This window comes from Anastrepha obliqua, chromosome 4 (assembly GCF_027943255.1).
Source record: "Anastrepha obliqua isolate idAnaObli1 chromosome 4, idAnaObli1_1.0, whole genome shotgun sequence".
NCBI lineage: Eukaryota > Metazoa > Arthropoda > Insecta > Diptera > Tephritidae > Anastrepha > Anastrepha obliqua.
In genome coordinates this window covers 16,760,068-16,777,102 of record NC_072895.1, presented here as the reverse complement: position 1 = coordinate 16,777,102, position 17,035 = coordinate 16,760,068, and positions in this window count along the sequence as shown.

Sequence of the window (17,035 nt, the reverse complement as noted above, 5' to 3'; positions counted from 1 at the left end):
GTGAAGGAGTATGGTTTGACCATATCGATCAGATCTTTCCAGTCGAATAGCCTCATTCGTGCGGTATAGCCGAGCAATGTAGAGCTCCTTGTTGACCGTGGCATCGTTTTCGAGCACTTTCCAGTACACTATGCCATCCCAGTATCACGAAACATATATCATAATCTCTTCTCTGGATGAAGATCCGGCTTGATTCTCGGCTTTGGCGTATCACCTGGAAGCATCCACTCGTTTTTTTGCTTCATATTGATGTAAAGGCACAATTTCTCATCTCTCGCGATGATTTGATACATAAAGCACTGTTTATGACCACATTTTGCTCGATGGCGGGCGAGATGCTAAGACGGAATTTGTTCTTTATTCTTTTCGTTGAGTTCGTGAAGCACCCAGGCTCCCAATTTTTCGGTAAATCCCATCGAATGAAGGTGATTGAAAATCGTTTTATGATCGCATTTCATTTTTTCAGCCGATCCTCTACTGATTTGGCGACCGTTTTCCTTCAAAAGTTATTTGAGACGTTCTTCATCGAATTCAGAAGGTGTTCCACTGCGGGATGTGTCCGTGCTGTGGACTCGCCTATGACACCTTCTCCATACACGTCGCAAATATCCGGGGATTTGACCACGATGAAAAGCAAAGAAGGGCAAGTGTCGACAATGTTGATTTTTGTCTCCTTGGTATTCCATTTCAAAGCCTCGAAACTTATAAAAAATTAAATAACTCAAAAATAGAATTAAGATACATAGTTTTGTAGAACAGAAAGGGTTATATCGAGTGAATACTTACTTACCTTTCCAACAACCTTGACTTTCAACGAGAACGTAAGAAACTGGATGTTTAATCTAGGAAGTCTGAATAGCAGAAACTTCGTTTTGTTAGAGTTGGCTCTAAACCGCACCTGACAACCCATTCCATCAACTGAGTACAGCTAATGCTCCTGACACCAGTAGGACCAAGTCATCGGCATATGCTAGCACCTTTACTTCACCCCAGTTTAAACGAATTAGAACTTCGTGAATAGCTACTAGCCAAAGGAGAGGCGAGAGAACACCACCCTGCGGTGTACCCTATGTACAAATTTAGTAGTTCGGTGTCCCTATCACCGCAGCATTAATTTCGCTACAGCCTAGCGGGGATGAGATCCAGAGACAGATAGCTCTTTCTACTTCTAGTCTATTTCTTCGTCTTCTTAATTGGCGCGATAACCGCTTACGCGATTTTGGTCGAGTTTAACCAAGCGCGTCAATCAACGCAACAGCTATTCTCAAAAACATTATTGGGCAAACTAAACTCGTACTTGGACACACAGGAGGAACAACAAGGTTTTCGAGTAACTAGATCCACTGTAGATGCAATATATATCATTCAACAGATAGTGGAAAAGTCAATTGAATTTAATACATTCGCATATAGGTATGTGCTTTGTTGACTTAACAAAAGCATTCGACCGAGTCAAACTGCAAGATGTTTTGAACAACTTGGCCAAACAAGGTGTACCAGTAGACATTCTTACCGTCATTAAAAACCTGAACTGTGATTGCAAAACAAAAATAAGAATAGATGGAAAATATATCAACGAAGTTCCATGCGCAATCGGAATACGACAAGGAGACTCGCTGAGCCCAAGAGTCTTCAATGCAATAATGGACCAAGTCATTAGATGGTTATCGTCTTAATAACATGAGCATACCAATTTTATGTTATGCAGATGATGCCATGTTAATTGCGGACTCTGAAGACAATTTGCAAAGATTACTACATAAGTTTGTAGTTACAGCCAAACAGTTTGATATGGAGGTCTCCAGAGAAAAAACAAAAAGTTTAGTAGTTGCCAAGAATGCGATCAGACGCCAACTTGAAACAGAAAGGACGATGATAGAGCAAGTTATGAAATTGAAATACCTGGGGATAGAAATATCCAGTAACCTTAACATTTTTAAGGAAGTCAGAGAGAGATGTATGCAAGGCGCACGTATTGCAGGTTGCATTGAGATGTTGTATGGTGGAACAAATATATGACCACTGAAAGCAAGACGCATATATACAAGACTGTAATGATTCGGCGAATTCTGACCTATGGAGCCGAAGCACGAGCTGAAAACGCAAAAACAAAACAGCTACTGCGTACAGCTGAAATGCAAGTTCTACGATCCATCGTAGGAAAAACACGTCTTGACTGCATTAGAAACGAGGTCATTCGTGACGAAACTGGCGTTAATGACGTAGTGAAGTTTATAAGAACAAGAAGACGAGCTTGGAATGATCACGTTTCTAGAGCTAGTGACGACAAAATTATCCGAATAGCGAGAGACTATATACCATATGGAAAGCGCGGACCTGGAAGACCACCAAAAAGATGGCGCAAAAGCTGGATTTCGACATCAGCGGAAGGACAATAACATTTCGTCATTTTGAATTTTAATAATACTTTGTAATTTATAGCTATGTAATTGTGTGAAGAAAAACAGGTGAAAACCTATAATAAAATAATGAGAAGAAGAAGAAGAAAAAGAAGAAGAAGAAGAGGAAGAAGAAAAAGAAGAAGAAGAATAATAAGGTACTCTCAATTAAGGGGTTAGGGGTAGTCAGAGGCCCGAAAAAATTAAGATTTTCAATAAATTTTGTTTGCTAGTCAAATACTTTATTTTAGTAAAATGGAAACATAGCATTAATACCATCATGTGTCGACATTACTTAAGCAAAATTTCGAAACAGAAAGTTAGTAATTGTAAAAGTTATCGCTGTTTGAGTTGAGTCCGCCCCGTTTTTCCAGAAGTCCCTTGCGGTGGTCATCACAAGTCCTTGGAGATTTTAGATGAATCAATCAATAGAACAAGAGAAATTAGTCTTATTAATAGATAATCTTGCGCCTGATCGAAGCTATTTTTCAAAACTAACAATATGGCGGCCTCGGAAAATATTTTTCAGATTTTTGAGAAAAAAATCGACAATTGTTTAAAAAAAATCGAAATTTTTGAAAAACAAAAAATCGAAATTTTTGAAAAATAAAAAATCGAAATTTTTGGAAAAAAATTGAAATTAAAAAAAAAAAATCGAAATTTTTGAAAAAAAAAAAAATTGAAATTTAAAAAAAAAAATCGAAATTTTTGAAAAAAAAAAATTCTTCGATCAGTCTCGAGTTTTTTATGTTTTTCAAAAGCAATATAAATTTTATTGAAATCTACCAAGCGGTTTTTAAGTTACAGTGATCACCAGTTCAAAAAACATATCATAGTTTTGAGGAAGACGCATTTAAAGTTTTTCTATCTGCTCCGGAGCGCCCAAGCGCTCTTTGTTAATTGTAGAATAACTCGAAATAACTACCATTCGGAATTCACAGAGAGAACGTTGGTTCGAGTCTCGGTGAAACCAAAATTGATAAAAACATTTTTCTAATAGCGGTCGCCCCTCGGCAGGCAATGGCAAACCTCCGAGTGTATTTCTGCCATGAAAAAGCTCCGCATTAAAATATCTGCCGTTCGGAGTCGGCTTGAAACTGTAGGTCCCTCCATTTGTGGAACAGCATCAAGACGCACACCACAAATACGAGGAGGAGCTCGGCCAAACACCCAAAAAGAGTGTACGCGCCAATTATATATATATATAACTCGAAAAGTATTTGTCGGATTCACTTCAAATTTTCACACAATATTTTTACGATACTATACTTTAAGAAAGTGCACAAAACAGTAATTTTTTTTTTAATTCTGACTACCTATCCCCTTAATAGTAGCCACTCGGTTTAATAAAACAAAACAAAAAAAAAAAATTTTTTTTTAAATTTGTATCAGTTTCTATGCGCTGTGTTCCCCTAAAAATCGAAATGACCATATATTTCACGATTTAGAAGTGAGTGAAAGAAAAAGAAAAATCTCTAATTTAAGAAATAAACTCTAACCTGAAAGACTCTGTACAAAATGCCTATTTAGTACTCGTATTACAATATATACACACATAAAAGCCTGTTCATTATTCACCTGTAATAATTTTGATATATAATACCGCATTTGGGTTTTGTCGTTGTTGTTGTTGCCGTGCTTCGCTCTTTCGACCCAAAATAAAAGGGAGTGAAATTAAAGCGTTAAATTGAATTAAAATTGCAAAATTCAATAAACATGCAAATTATTTATGTACTACTGCTGCCACATTGTTCACACACACGCACGCACGCACGCACACACACACACGCAGACGCATACAATATTGACAAGAGCAACGTTGTTAACACACGAAAACATGCACACTTTATTGCAGCTCTGCTTATTGCTTTTATTACTTGCATTGCTTCTGTTGTTGTTGGCATCATTGACTGCCCACAGCCACCTCCAGCTGCTATTCAATTGCAATGTTGCATTTGACGAACTGCGCTACCAACTAGCCGCTCACCGCTCACGCACACTGCACCCGGCTGCCTGCAACGAAAAGTACATTAAACGAGCTTTATAAAATGCAAAAGCTTGTAGTGCTTCGTTTGTGGTGTTTGTGTGTGTGTAGGTGTATGGATGTTCACGCCCGCACACTCATAAAACATTTACCCGAAACATTGGCATTGGCGGCCACAAGCTCCTAGTCATTAACCCTGCCACGCGCTCGCATTTTAATTGGTTTGAATTGATTTAACGCAATTTTGCTTGGCCAGTCTATTTGGCGTTGCATTTCGCTATGATTAACAAGGAATTGTTCTTCCTGCTTGCGCCACGGCGTGTGGAGTGCAGCCTTTACGTTGTCATGTTTAATAAATTGTCTATTGCAATCACAGCCTCTGCGCGTTCTGACTGTTTGTTAGCGCATCCGATAAGCTCCAGTGTACACATATTTACTTGTGTGGACGAGTATGAATTTCGAAGGACGAGTATGAATTTTTGAAACTCATTACTCACCACATCCAAATTGTCCACAAACTGCGCATTTGTGAGAGGTGATTGCAGTTAGAGGAGCCTGTTAATGGTGTATGTTGCTTCTCAATTGTGATTTGTGTACAAAATAAATATGCATCTGCGTATGTAGGTCTGTGCTTTTATACTTACATACACACACACACACACACACATACGAGGGGGGTTCAATAAGTACACGTGCTAGAAATGAAGACAACATTTTTTTCAAAAAAATTTTTTTTTTATTTTTCAACATCGCCCCCTCCGGTTGAAAATGCTGGTGCGTTCTTATTGTGAAGCAGCAGCTTCTTTTCCGCCAAATGGGGTCGTGTCTCCTTCAATTTTTTGTGAAAGCGGTCCAATAACTCACTGTAGTATTGTCCAGTGCTTGTTCTTCCTTTTTCTAAAAAATCCATGAGGATGACGCCGTTCGCATCCCAAAAACTCGTCGCCATGGCCTCTCCGGCCGATTGGACTGTCTTTGCCTTCTTTGGAGCAGATTTACTGCGCGAAATCCATTGTTTTGGTTGTTGCTGTTGTTGTTTAGTTTCTGGTGTGCAATGATGATTATAGGTATCATCAACAGTAATACCTCGACGCAAAAATTCCTTCGGGTCTCACTTAAATTGTTCCAAACACTGCTTCGAAGTTAATAGGCGCATCCGCTTGTTGTTGCTTGTGAGCAATCGTGGCACCCATCGGGCTTATCTTACAAAATACTAATAGCCGTTCCGGTTGACACACCAATCTGACACGCCTCTGTTACTTCGCGTACTTTCGTTCATTGATTAGTGAGAATCATGCCTTGGACTTTTCAAAAACGGATATTCCCCCACGTTCAAATTCGTTGAATTCAATACCTTACTGTAGTCATAGATAGCGAAGCATCCCCATATACAGCATCCAACTTCCTCGCATTTTCCCCCCACCAAAAACATAAAGCGAATTTCCGAACGATGCTGCTCTTTTTCCATCTTAGCGAAAATCAAACTCGTCTTATCGAATAGCTGCCAAATCCAAACTAACCCATCAATCAGTCTGAAATTTGTTTAGCCTTCGTTTGTTAGATGGCAGCACACGATGCTAACACCACCCTCAAGAACGCCCTCTGTCACCAAACACGGGTACTTATTGAACCGCCCTTCTACATAGTAATACAATGAGGGTTGTCATCAGCTCAGATAATTCAGTGTAATGAAGTATTTTATATGCAATAATGGAAGGACAAAAGTGTGTGACAGGTGTACTTGGCAAGTAAGTGAAGCAAATGTTGGAAAGTTTGACCGGTTTCATTTATTCTTCCCTTCATTTGACGGGCATGACAGGGCGTAATATTTGTCGAATCCAACAAACTGCATTAACTGGGGCTTACTGGCTCTAGACTGCCTGAGAGGAAGATTTGCGAATGCTTACTGAAATTGATCCACCATAATTTGTATGTGGCATCAATTTAAACGGACGCAAGCTTTTTATGTGACATCCTCGTTTGAAATGCCGAGGATGGAACACCAGCAGCTTTGATGCACGCATTCTCCCAAACTGGAGGATATTTTCGGATTTGCCACAGAATCTGAAAAATTCTCACAGTACAAACTATCGCTGTCTCTGCCTCTATTCTACCCCATCTCTTTCTTTTTGTTACTTCTCTTCTTTCCTACTTGACTTTCTACTCTTTTTCCAGAGCTTTGAATACAATGGACTTTTTAGCCTGAGTGTTTAGGTGTAACAAATCTCTCGGTGCTTCCTGGCGCACCTTTTTCAAATTTAAAAAATCACCCTTTATAAAGTAAATATTTATTTAGATATTTTTACTATAAGTGCAGAGGATGTACCGATTCCAAGTATTTTTCGAAATTTGCTCAACTAACTCCAACAAAATATTCTTCTTCTACTTTTGCCAAGAAATTTATGACACCCTACCACTGTGAAGTGCGTCAATTTCGTTTTCTTGGACTTCCAACATTACAAAAAATCTCCAAAATGGTCTACATTAAATCACATGCAGCTATAATTGAAGTACTTAACTACTTTCAAATCAACTTAAATACACTCGCCAAATACTGCATGATGATTTATAGAATACAGTAAAGTAGAGAAGCAGGAAATTTTTTCGCATGTTAACCATTGCATGAGAAGCGACAGCAAACGCGTAAATCTTGGCAACACCTTAAAAATGGAGAATTGTCGACATTAACAACATGCAATGCGGCTTATATTATCTTCATTCCATAGATTTTTATTTTTTATTAGCGAGAAATGTATGAAATGTGAGCAAATAAAATATGAAATGAACTGCGAAGGAAAGGAAATGTGCTTAAGGCAATCCACTGACAGTTGAAGTGGAGTGTAGACGGATGGCGCAGCCACGGTGCGGTGTCGTGCATAGTTTTGGGCAAACGTGCTAGAGCGCCTAAAATACGACTAAGCTGCGTTTCGTACATACATACATACATACTTTTCGTATGCCATAACTGCAAGCGTAGCTGATTCTACTTGTAGGTCGTTATTTTTGTGCGCCACTTTACTGCTGATCATCATGCGGCTAAGAGGCGGCTATCTGCATAAATTTATCACTCGCTCATTCTTTTACTACTACAGAGAGGCAGTCACAGTAAAAATGTGCAAATAGCAAGGCATTGCAACTAGCGCATTTTCTCTTCTCTGATATATACTTACATATACACACACTCACACATACACATACATGCATATATACTTACATGTGCTTGGTCATGTAATCTCATGCTTATACCGCGCGTATGCCGGTGTACGAGGATGAGCGAAAAATGTGTAAAATGTGGAAAATATCGCGTGGCATATTAAATTAGTTTAAAGGAAAAAGCGGGAACATATCGCAGTCGCATGCTAAGCAGAGCGCTTTCCTTTCGAAAGCTAACGTGAGTGGGTATGTGTGTGTTCACATAGACACTCGGCGGAAAAGGACTCAATTTTAAACTTTTCAAAGAAGGAAAAAGCATATAGAGAAACTGGTCAGAATGTTGGAGGAGTAAATGAGTACATTCTTCTACTCAAAAAGTGGTGGAAAACTTCCAAGCCATATATTTTTTTGTCTCCCGAGCGCATTCAGCACGGCCCTCGACAATAAAAACTCAGAAAATGCGCAGCGTTTTGCAGAGTGTTCAACAAAATCCAACTCTTTCAGCATCCCAGGTTGTTAAAAATGTAAAAGAAAATTATAATAAGTCCGTCTGCATTGACAATATGCATTGAAAAAGAATGGATATGACCATGTACTGTTGGGCGTATGTAAAAAGCCGTTCATATCCCTTGTTAATAGCCAAAAGCGGACGTCCTCAGTGACTCAGAAAGTGGTGAAATACCTCGGCATTCAACTTGATTGCAGGCTTCCATTCTGCGTCCAGATAAGGCACCCAGTTACCGAATCAACGAAGGTCCAGGAAAAGCTAAGCAGACTAATGACATACATCGGTGGAGTAACACAAAGCAAAAAAATGCTGATCATTGCGACCACAAACGCAATACTCTTGTACGGCAGCGAAATATGGGAAGTTGCGCTAAACTGCGAAACCAAGCGCAAATCAACGTACAGCGGCACTCAGAGCTCCTCAGCCTACTGCACTGTCTCAGGTGTGATCAGCAGGGATATGCCTGTCGACCTCATGGCCCGAAAACGAGTGGATGCGTGGGACTCGTGGGAAAAACACGCCACCACTAGCACCGCGGACTAGGAATGTCAAACCATGCAGCGGTGGCAAAGCTAACGGGACACTGAATCGAGTGGCAGTTGGACGGCGAATTTTATTCCAACAATAGGCAAATGGGCTCAAAGTTACTTCGAGGAAGTGAATTATTTCATGGCTCAGTTCCTCTCGGACCACAGATACTTCCGGAAATACCTATACCGCGCGGATCCCAGGTGCGTAAGCACCGAGCAATGCCACCGAACACACGTTTGGTTGTTAGTTACGACAGATGGCTCGTGGAAAGAGATGCTCTGAGGGAGCAGATGGGCGACATCGCGCCGACCAATATGATCGACAAAATTATTGAACTCGAAGACAGCTGGAATGCGGTTTAAAGATACACCGAAGACGTATTACGGGAAAAAGATAGATTTCGACACAGTACGACAAAGTGAAGTTTCACAGACGGAGATACAAGAAGACGAGCGTGAAAGCTGGCTACAAATACGGTGAACCAATATGTTGGTGAATGGCACAAGTCCATTCCAAGAACGCCGTTCTGGGCCGAAATGAAAGTTGTTCTGGGAAGGAAGTCTCCTCAGAAGAGGAGGAGAGATTGTTTTAGTGACTAAATCACTCAACGCAGTAGGTGGCGATCGCTGTGGGTGCGAAGGCATTTGGAACCTTGTTTCCCCACCACAAAAAAATAGGCAACAGCGCTCTGCTTTCGCAAAAAATCATATAAACAAGCCTCGTGAGTTCTGCAAGAAGGTAGTTTTCACAGTGAGGGTAAGTTTTGTATTTTAGGAATTAAGGGCCGTACGTTTGTACGGTGAAGAAAAGGTAGCACACTTGATAGAAATTTTGCTTATAATGTTTCGAAATAGCTTCCCTATAGAGCATTAAGGGGATTTACTGTAGCAAAGAACGCGTCAGCTTAAAATGACCTCGAAGCTAATGTTGAGGAAAGTATTGCGAGAGGAATGGAGTTGAATAACTAATAACTAACAAGATTGGATCGCGACAATTACGGGTATTAGCTGCCTTCATAGGTAGGAAAGTGAAATGGTTGAAGTGCCAGTCTGGCAATCCTCAAGTGGCACTAAAGCGCCGTTTTGATTCCATTATGAGTCTTCCAACAGGCAGATATCTACAGCCAGCCAGAGTTGTTGATATAATGGAGAAGATTGATGGGATTTAGATTGGCGCACTGTCCTAGGCTTTCGAAGAAAGGAGCTCCCAGTGAACTTAGTCATCTAGCTTCCAAACCCGGACATTTACAGAGAAAATGCTCTACAGTCTTCTTCTCTGAAAGGTCTCCACAGCTTCTAACTTAGTCTCTGACACCCTTCCTGGCAAGCTCATCAGCCATTTTATTTTCCTCTATGTTCCTATGTCCTGGAACACACATCAGAGAAATGTTACCTGCACATCTAAGAGATTTGATCTCTTCTTTCCAGGAGTTTACTAGTTTCGTTCTGCATCATGGCGTCGTCAGAGCCTTAATCGCGGCTTGACTATCGGAGAAAAAGTTAATATCTCCCTCGCTCTCGCGTTCTCTAAGCATTTGGCATGTCTGCAGGATCGCAAAGACTTCTGCTTGAAAAACACTAGCAGTGGTCTCTCGAAAGAATCTTGCTTAGCCTGGCAGAATCCTTCACGGATTCAATGGATTCACATCACTCCTTCCAGGAGTTGCGTTTCGCATATTTAATGCCTTTTTTGTATTCATTCAAAATTACAGGGTAATATTCAAAGTTTTTAGTTTGGTAGCATTCGTTAAAAGGTCGGTATTCATCTTGTTCCACCACGGAGGAAAGACTTTCTTGCTAAAAGATACTGGACAAGCCACTTTGAAGGTCGTCTGATAGGATCGCTGCAAGTGTTCGATTTGATTGTCCAGTTGATCAGCGGATGAGTAGGGAAAAGTTCGCCTGCTCAATTTATTATTGAAAACTTTATTGAACAGTGACCAATCGGTTCTTTTAGGGTTCCTGTGGAGCGATATGGTTTCCCGTTCCAAATTGATCCTGTGATCCGAAAAGGAGTTTTTTTGAGAAACCATCCAATTATAAACCCTAATGGTAGGCGAATTGTCTGAAAGAGTGATATTAAGTGATGTTTCCGATGATGGAAATACGAACGTGGGGGTGTTGCCCTTGTTCTAAATAAGGAGATTACGGCTAATAATGAAATCAAAAAGAGACTCACCTCGATCATTTATCTCGCTGCTTCGCCAAATGGTATGTCTCGCATTGGCGTCGCAGTCGATGAGGATGGCCTCTTTATTAAATGAAGGTGAGCTGCCTTGATAATAAAAAAAATTGATTTAAAAAACTCGAATTGCTATTTCTCAAACTGCTCCACGATATCAAAACAATTAATGTAATTACGAGCTTTTTAGTGCAAATTAGCATTGCATCCATAATATGTCAGGATGGAAAACGAGTTATGAGCGCCTGCATTTTTAAACTTTAAATCAAAACGAAAATAGTATAAAATACTTCCTTCTGTTGTGTTCATCTTTTTGTTCCAGAATTTTAATGCCCCAATGCTTGTTTTCAGACTTTCTTGTTCTCAAAAGTTTCTTGACTCTTCAAAAGTTTCATTATTTTTCATTCACAATGTTGCCACTGAAAATTCCCCTAATCCACTTAAATTATGAGAACTAAGCCCAGTTGTCAAACCGCATTAGTTGCACTTAATTCTCGAGTCTAAACCGAAATAAGTCGTTGATCCCAATTAACGCCAATCAACTACTTTTTTGCAATTGTTTCTGCATGAAGTCGCTCGTGTAAGTAATGACGATCATTTTGAACACAGAATTATTAAAATCGGTTCATTTTTGACTAAGTTATGAGCATTTAAAAAAAAAAATTTCTTATATAATTAAAAAAAAATCGAGTTTCAGCCGAAAAACAAAATTGCCGATAACTCTTGAAAAAAAATTTTTTCGGGCGAACAAAAAAATACGTGTCTCATTATTTTGACCATAGAGCAACATATTTCAGTTACATCGAAATCGAAGAACATGTCCCGAATAGCCCTTTTGAATTGAAATGGAAAGCATCACTCGTGACCTTACCATAGTATGGGGCGCTGCTATGGCTGACCGATTATTTCTAGGATATCCTCTTTAATCACCGCAAATGGTGATATGTGCAGCCTCCTAGCGGGGCAGATAACCGTACGAAACAGTAATGAACACAGAAAAAACTAAATAATCCGATAGTATCTACAAACGGACAGACAAGCAGACGGACAAGCGGACGCCCCCATTGACAAAACAGATGGACAAATGGACTACACGGGCTACACTAGCGAACTGAGGAAATATCAAAAATCCGGCTCAACAGACTTTAGAGAAAACACTTTCGAATATTAAAACAAAAACCGCATCAAAAAATATTCAAAACTGTATGAGTAAACTATGAGTTAAACTTTTAAGTGCATTTCGCAAGAACTTAAAATGAATTTTTTAATTTATTTTGTTAACTTACGTCTGATCTCCTATTCTAGCCTCACATTGTATGCCTTCCTGATCAGCAAGCCATTGTGGTTGTTTATTTTTTTCTCCGAAAGTAACGACCAGCTGTCTCAACCGAAGGACAGCTACCTGTGCGTATCAATCTCTCGTCGGGCAGTAACATTTTCTACCATAACTTTGTATCTATAAAGAATAATAATCTGTAAAAAATCGATTTTTTCAAAATTCTGGAGCCTCAAGACTTTGTTTTGAATTTTTGACTTCAACAACAAAACCGTATTTTTTATTCGAAATATGCCTCGCTAAAGCCAGTAAGAATTTACTAAGCTCTGATTTAAAAAAATGTTTAAACCTTTTGAACTCCAATTCGTCTAGATTTCCCTCAGTGTGTGCCAGCGCCATTGCTAACTGCCACTCGCATTGAATATGCATTTTTTTTCTCCTACATTTCAACGCAAACAAATGCATGACTGTTTGTCGTATGTATGTATGTATCAATATACTTTATTCGCTTGTATTCTCGCATTTGGGGTATTGAAATGTAAGAAATGCACTTCGAATGCAACTGGCTGCGACAGAGAAGCAACAATTCCAACAATAGCACAATTTGCTTTACGGGTAGTATGACTGTATGTGTGTGTGTGTATGTACGCGTATATGTATGTATGTACATATGTGCTGATAAGAATGGGATGCACCAACTAAAACTGGTTTTGTCCTTTGTCGGTGCTAAAAAAAAGTAGCCAAATATTTGTGCGGTTGTAGTGGAACTTTTATTAAATCTCTTTTTGCTTGCCATATCCGCCATTGTTATTTGCATTATTCTTGTTGATGCACTTGAATTGTCGAAAGTTTTATTAAAAACGTGCTCGCATAAAATTATATATAAAAACGTCAATGCCGGTGTGTGGTACTCAAATTCTCTGACGAGCTCGTGTGTGTTTGGGATGTTGGATGTGTGGGTTGGTGGATATGGACTATATTTGCAGAGGTATACGCGAATTGGAAAAGTTTTTGATTGGCTGCTATTTGAGAGTGGCCAGAGTCTATTTCGCTGTTCAACAACTGCGCGATTTCTTGTCCAGTAATCCAAGTATTTTGGACATGGCCTTAAGTTTTTACCAAAATTGGTTTATTTGCAGGCTTTAGTAGGAGTAGTTTAGAAGTTAAGTGAAAAATTGTTGACACAAATGTTATACATTTTTGAAACTTATTCAGTGAACTTATTCAATTTTGGTATGAAGTTTTTTAAGGGGCGAGCCTACTTTAGAGGCTTCAAAAAATCGATTTTTTCATGGATTTTTTTGGGAAGGAAAGAAATATTCAATTAAAACGAAACTTCCAGGTTTTATTGTTATATATTTCAATAGTCTTCTAAAATTCATTAAAATATATGTCATATTAGGCCTGGTACAAGCATTTTGCCGAGGCGCCTCGGGTGTGCATGTGTCGTGCGGCGGGAAAGATGCAGGTCGCAATTTTAATCTGAAACCAATAAACCCAAAAGTTTTTTTATTTTAGTATAGTATAGCTTCATTTTTCATTTTTGTTTTCATTTTTTTATAATGTTTTGTATTTTTTTTTTAATGTTTTTTAATTTTTTGTTAAATTTTTTAATGTTTTTTAATTTTTTTTTACATTTTTTTAATATTTTTTAATTTTTGTATAATGTTATTTTAGTGTTCTTTTATAATGTTTTTTAATTCTTTTATAATGTTTTTTTATTTTTCTTTCAAAATGTTTTTTATTTTTTTATAATGTTTTTAAATTTTTTTATGTTTTTTAAAATTTTTTTAACATTTTTTATAATATTTTTTAATTTTTGATAATGGTTTTTTATTTTTTTTGCATTTTTTTATAATGCTTGTTTGTTTTTTTATTTTTCTTTTATAATGTTTTTTAATTTTTTTTTAATTTTCTTATAATATTTTTTAATTTTTTTTTACAGTTTTTTATAATATTTTTTAATTTTCTTATAATGTTTTTTTATATTTTTATTTTTTTTAATTTGTTTGTAACAGTTTTTTATAATATTTTTTAATTTTCTTATAATGTTTTTTTATTTTTCTTTCATAATGTTTTTAATTTTTTTTTATAATGTTTTTTTAATTTTTTTTTTACATTTTTTTATAATATTTTTTAATTTTTTATAATGGTTTTTTATTTTTCTTTTATAATGTTTCTTTTTTTTTTTGCATTTTTTTATAATGTTTTTTTTCTTTTATAATGTGTTTGAATTTTGTTTTTTACATTTTTTATAACTTTTTTTAATTTTTTTTACAGTTCTTTATAATATTTTTTAATTTTTTTATAATGTTTTTTTATTTTTCTTTTAAAATGATTTGGAATTTTTTGTTTTAATTTTTTATAATGTTTTTTGTTTTTTTTTACAGTTTTTTATAATATTTTTTCATTTTCTTATAATGTTTTTTTATTTTTCTTTCATAATGTTTTATATTTTTTTTATAATGTTTTTTAATTTTCTTTTACATATTTAATTATATTTTTAATATTTTCATTATGTTTTTTAATTTTTTTTGGGTTAAAATACTTAAAATTTTTTTTCATATTTTTGTTAAAATTTGTTTGGCAAAATTCATATTTTTTTTATCTATGAAAAACAATTCGAGGATAGATTTTTATTTTAAATTTTTCATTAATAGCTGATCCTATGCTTAGTAATCCCTATAAGTTTTATACTGGGATCCGATTAAGGTTGCGAAAAATACTGCCCTCGCGAAGCCCTAGCATACGTGCTCCTGCATAATGTCCATTTGCAAATCGATCAAAGCATCTGTTACGCCCCTCCTTAACAAATCATCATCGCCGTAGCTGTACTTCCAAATGTCGTTACAATTATCGAACTCGCATTCACGCTCTCTCATCACTGCAGTTGTAGCGACGACATTGTCTTCGTTGGAGCTCTCGTTTACTCATCGCCACTATCTTGGCATTTTCTTTTACGCATTGTTGCTGCCCAATAACTAACTCACATAAGCATTATTTTATCGGACTGTTTTCGCTCATTGCATTTTTATTTGCTATCTCGGAACATCGTATGATCGTACGATAGGCGACCGTAAAGTGAAAGATGAAATAACAGGACATTTCCAGTAAATTATGAACGTCTTAGCCTATGCCAAGGCGAATTTATTACAGGTGACAGCAAACATATATAAGTAAAACCCTACATGTATTTGAAGGTTGCGTTTGGTGAAACCATCACGTCAAAATCAGCAAGCAAATGTAAACATACGAATGTAAACATACCAATACATACAAACAAAGCATATCATTTTGACGTAAGCTGAAAATTCAGCTGGGTGAATGCTGTCACCTTAATAAATCCACCTTGGCCTATGCGTATTTTTTGTTTAGTAATAAGGTCATTCAACTCTCAGAGTGTAAATGTTTAAGCGGGTATTTTAATATTTCAAAAAAAAAGGCTAAAGAAAATGGTGGGAACAGCTTCACGATTCATCAGGGTCGATACATACATACATACATTAGTAATTATTATACTGGGTCGCTGAACGTATTTGAAAGTAACTCGAAAATATAGTTAATGGAGTCCTACTATAAAACCTTTAGGGATTATTGAGCTTAGTCTCAGCTCTTAAAGGGAAAAATTAAAAAATGACTACCCCTCCAAATATTTTTCACAAATAACAAAATCAAATATTTTGCCAAAAAATTGTTAAACAAATATAAAACATTTTTGCCAAATAATTTTTTTTTTAATATTTTGAACTAAAAACCAAAACATAAAAAAATTTATGAAGATCTTAAAAAGAACCCGAGATATTTGACTTTAAATACTTCACACCAAAATTTTCAACAATGAATAAACTAAAAAAAAAAATTATTTAATTTTTGTCAACATATTTTGCAAGTACAGCGATTTTCGAGAAAATTTAAGACCATGTCGAAAATACTTGGATCACTGGACATGAAAATTGGCGATTTGCACAAATGACAAAAAATGTATACACAAAAAAATAAATACATATTTTTTAAGTATAGGTATATAAAAAATGGTGAAAATAATAGAAATTATTTTTTACAAAATCCATACCAAAATTTTCTACACGGAATAGAGTTAAAAATTAAATTAATTTTTGTTTACTTCTTATTACTCAAGCTTACAAATAAACCAATTTTTAGAAAAATTGAAGATCGTATGCAAAATACTTTGATCACTTGATATGGAATCGCTTAGCTAACAATATCGACTGCTACCTTCCAAGCACTAAATTCTGATAAGTTCCACTTAAATTTGATACCGTCTGATGAGCAGAAGATGCAAGTGCTAGGGCTATTCAAATGCTTCTATAGAACTGGTTTTTTTGGTACCCACCACATAAAAAAAAACATTCAACAAGAAGTCGAAAATTTCGCACATGCCGATCTCCTCAAATCTTTACCCACTCTGAAAATAACAAAATTACTTCATAGCCAAATATGTCATCGAAATATCTACCAAGAACGAGGTATTATCAACTAAGTTGTGCCACTTCTTGGGTTTCGGCTGTGCGAAATCAGATTTACCTAGATGCCTAAAAGTAATAAGTTAAATGCGCCTACCAAGTAAAATTAAAATTACTGTGGCCAAAAGTTGATAGGTAATCTCAGGTTCATTCGAAAGTAAAAAGTAAAAAAGATAAATTGATTTACTTTCGAGCAACGTCTTCTATCTACTATAGCAGTGGAATTACACACATGGGTATTTAGTGGAGCTCCTCCTCCTATTTTAGATATAAATACTTTCGGAGACTTGTCGTTGCCTAAGGAGGCGTGACTGCTATTAAAAACAACTTTTTTATTATAATATATACTTGGAGTTTCATGCCCGGGGCGAAGTTTCATGCAATCGACTACGGCAGCCGTATATGTAAAGGGTGATTTTTTAAAAGCTATAGGAAAGTTTTTCAAAAAAACACACGTACAATTCAGAAAAATGCATGAAATTTTTATTTAAATCGATAGTGCAGTCCATATAATTTAAT